We start from the raw sequence: 4449 nt of genomic DNA on the forward strand, positions 1-4449 counted from the left end.
ATTTAACAAATGTAGAAATTAGAAATGGAGAATATTATAGATGCATTGATATTTTATAGTCAAATATATAAAAGAACTTACAATTTTTGAAATTTTTTGGAAAGTTGCTGTAGTTGGCTCTACTTGCAATACACATTCTCTGCCCAGGAGCCCGTATGTCTACCTTTTATTGGTGCTCAAATTAGATATCACTAAACTGAAATTTTGAAACCTTTTCAAAGCATCGTTTTAATATTTGACAATAAGCTATTGTTGGATCCATAATATCCTCTGTTATATTATCATAATTTTGGACGTATAGTATTTTGTCATAATAATAAAGATTACGATTTTTTAAATCGTAATCTTTATTATTGTTGAAACATTCTAAAAGCATACTAAAATAACTATGCTGACATAAAAATGACGAATTCTAGTTTATCAATTTTTAGATACTCTTTGTTAAAGATTACATCAAAAATACGTGTTACATAGCTGCCATTGCTCTGTCTCAGCCCTCATATATTTAATGAGGCAAAAGCCTCCCTGTCGACTGTGACGTCATATACGTTTGCATTCTTGTGAACATTAATCAAATCAGTGGCCTGGATTTCCGTCTCGCAAGCCAAGGGAATTATTATGCTTTGTTGAGACAGCTATGCTGACCTAATGGTTATTAATGGAAATGAATAGATCTCATGTAAATGGCATATGACGGACGATGAAGCCTTGGGTATGAAAACCGGAGATAAGAGCAGCGGTTAGAAAAATGCAATTAAAACAGAATTTTTTGTACTTGTACATTACATTTGATTAAGTACTTTATCGGATAGTTTTATGCATCAATAAACAAACACCAAAATTGTTTAAAAAAGTGGTTAATATGAATCTTTTTTTTTTTTTGGTACGTTGATTATTTGAATGATGAAGAAAATGGAACATAAAAAATCAGTAATGGAGACTTAATCCTTCCAAAATTATTTTTTGGAGGATTAAGTATTTTTTTTTTCCAATTAATGTATGTGGATTATTATGAAGTGTTTTACATATAATAAAAATAGGACATCACCACGTCCTAAAAATACAGCGCAACTGCTGTCTTCGTTCGCCTTAAATTCTATAGCTGAAGTCTTTGTTTATCTTAATTAGTCTTCATTCATCTTAAAAATTTATTAGCCTTCATTCATCTTAAACCTGTGTTAGCCTTCATCATCTTAAAAATTTGTTAGCCTCGTTTATCTTAAAAATTTGTTAGCCTCGTTTATCTTAAAAATTTGTTAGCCTTCATTCACCTGAAACATTAAACATTTACATTAAGATCATTTGTCCCCTATTTTTGGAGACAGTCCCAGAAACGAGACTTATGTACAGCCTAATTTTGTTCCCGATTTTTTATTTTATTTTATTTCTTATTTTTAAATTTTTGGATTCTCCACTGAGCTACTACAGTAGATATATATATTTTGTGAGTTCAGTGGAGAATCCAAAAATTTAAAAATAAGAAATAAAATAAAATAAAAAATCGGGAACAAAATTAGGTCATCATTGGCCTGTAGAGTAAGAAAGGCTTAGAGTCAGCAGATAGTAGGAGAGGAAATAAAGATAGAGTGCATAGTGGCAGAGTAGGTAAAAGAGGCCTCAGCTGACCTGTTTTAGCTGTTTGCCCCCCAGGGGCGCTTCTAAAACGGTCGTTGATTTTTCACTTTAAAAAAAAAAGGAAAAATCTTAAAAAGGAAACATATAACAAAACAAAGAGAGAATAAATCTGGAGAAGGAATGGAAAGGTAAACTTAGAGGTGGAGGAAGGATCTGGCCCGAGTGATGCAGCTCACAAGGAACTGCATCGCCTCGCTGTAAGCCTTCGCCGCTCGGGTTCTCAGGTCCTCCCCCACCTTTGGGTGCTAAAAACTAGTGAAGCTGAGCACAGAAATCCACAAGGTGGTTACTGTTCCTTTCTTTTGTTGTGGGCTGTTATGATTCTTTTGGCCACCTCACTTCCCTTGGCCATGTCTGGTTTGCAGAGAGCTATGCAGAACGCCGAAGCTGCCTCCTCTTCTATATCCAGGGCTACCTCTACTTGCTCAGGGGTGATTTTGCTGATGTCATCAACGAAAAGGTTACCCCATTTTGCACTGACGATGTCGGGTCCATATTTCCCTGTGAGGAGGAGTTCAGGTTCTCCTACTTTATCTATTGCCTCTTTAAACTTTTCTGCCACCCCGGGCATACCTCTAAGGAGATGTTTTAGAGTCTCCCCTGCTTTTGCATGAGGGACTTCTGGGTGTTCGGTTTCAGATACTTTTGCTGTTTTGAGATTTGTCAGCTCTTCTTCCTGCGGACTTAATGGCCGTTTGGAAGTTTTGGTGTTCGTCTCCATCTCTCCTACAGCTTCTTCTACTGTATTTGAATTGGTGATGTCTATATTGGCAGTGGTAGCTCCGCTTTCGTCCGTGGGAGTTGCCACGATGGTTTCTGCATTGTCAGTCTCTACTGTTGGGATCGTATTGCTGTTCTCTGCAATTCTGGTATGTTTCCCTCCCTTACGGAACCTTTTCGTTGTCCTAGACATGGCGGCATGATCAGGAGTGGACTCAAGAGGCGGAAACTCTTCCTGTGTTGTGACCTTTTCATTACTTGGTTTTGTTGCTGATGTGATTCCACTACCCATCCTCTCTGCGAGGGTTCTGGATGGGCAGGTGTCGACTTTGTGGTCAGTGACCCCACACTTCAAACAAGCTGCCTCACACTTTTCTTGGTTGTGGCCAATTTGTAGGCAGTTGCTGCATTTTATGAGAGGGCAGTCTGCCCCAAGATGATTGAAGGCACCACATCTAAAGCACTGACGAATATGGACCCTCATAGGATCTGCCCGGGTAATTTACCATTATACCATTACCCGGGCAGATCCTATGAGGACAAAGTTAGGAACTTCGGTATTCATTTCAAGAGAGATGGTTACCTCCTCTGACTTCCACTCAGGATTGTCGGCGTCATTGTGAACCTGGATTTCCCGTACAACTCCCCACTTAGAGAATACGCTACGAATTATATCGTTGTTCTCTGCATATTCTAGGGGAAATCGTGGTATCTTAAGGGTTCTCAGGATGCTCCCAACCATGAAGGGAGATAGTTTTACTTTACCACAGTCAAACCCTTGGAGAAGCTTTTCTTTGGTCTCCATATTTTTGGTCACTACCTGGTATCTTCCACCCCCGTAAGGGGTAAATCCAAAAATGTTCTGTGCGCCGACGCAGTCTATGATAGCTTTCGCCATCGCCCTCGCCGGTATTGTGGCGTTAACCTCAATTCCCAGGGTACGCAAACATGGCAGAATGGAGGGCATGATCAGATGGGGGAGTCTAACTATTCCCACCACAAGTGTTTGATATTTTCCCACTCCAGGGTTTAGGAAGTTCTGTAAATTTCCGGTTAAATATCGTGAAACCCGATGGGACTCGTACCGATATTAACGGTTAAGAACAGAAACTACACACCTGATCTTAGCCAAAAGGCTGAGAAGGCGAAAGATTATCACGAGCTTTGAAGGGAAACCTGAGCAATTAAAATAATTATTTGTTTATCTTATGAGGCATTCGGTGAGAAACTGGTAAAGAAGTCTGATATATTGAAGGATATTGGAGACCCTTAGTGGTTTGAAAACCTTCCACGTTTGATCTCTAGAGAACAGTTTCCAGACTATTTAAAAATAAATAAAAAATAGGGAAAAAATAGAACATCTGTATAAAAAATAGAAAAATTAATTAAATACCCGAAAATAAAAATGGTGGCAACAAACCAATGCAAAAATGATATCCATCCTCAAAAGGGGCAAGAAAAATATATCGCTTTAAGCTACATACTCCGCCTAGCTTAAGAAAGAACTATGGTTGAAGCTTCGTCTTAAAAATTAACTACGGCTGCAGCCATCGTCTTAATAATTAGCTGTGGCCGTGGCCTTTATTCATTTTAAAAACGTATCTGCAGTTGCAGCCTTTGTTCATCTTAAACTCTAACTGTAGATGCATTTCTTCGATCATAGTACGAAAAGACTTCGATGCAATAAAGGCATTGTCTCGTATAATTATTGCAAATGGGCGTGATGAATAATAATAACTGAATATTGTCTGGACTCTATTTCGTCTTAAAACGTTTGGCAAACATTTGAGTAGTTGAAAATGTGGATTAGGCAAGGATATCGCGACTCAGTCGTAACATTTAAGACTAGGAAATATGGACTAATGTTCGCTTCTAAATTATTTAAATTATCTCGCTCGGCATGTAGTCCACGAGCTCGCTGTCAGAGAAACGGATCGTCACATGCATTTTAAACATTACAGCACCACGTTCACGAGAACTTTCATAGTTATTACCTAACTGAAACGGTTTACTCGCCATTTTTATTAGGATGAAGCTATTGGAAATAATGAACGACAGCCCTCATTTTGTATTCAACATTTGTATATCAACTGC

The 4449-nt window shown here is 38.4% G+C and overlaps 1 pseudogene; it reads right to left on the reverse strand.

Annotated features, from left to right (window-relative positions):
- Positions 1–3386: 3386 nt before the first annotated feature.
- LOC150093774 (U2 spliceosomal RNA) lies at positions 3387–3503 on the reverse strand (annotated as a pseudogene).
- Positions 3504–4449: the final 946 nt, after the last annotated feature.

The sequence above is a fragment of the Typopeltis vanoorti genome, chromosome 23 (genome assembly GCF_054136105.1).
Source record: "Typopeltis vanoorti isolate ZY-2024b chromosome 23, IOZ_Tvanoo_1.0, whole genome shotgun sequence".
Classification (NCBI taxonomy): domain Eukaryota; kingdom Metazoa; phylum Arthropoda; class Arachnida; order Uropygi; family Thelyphonidae; genus Typopeltis; species Typopeltis vanoorti.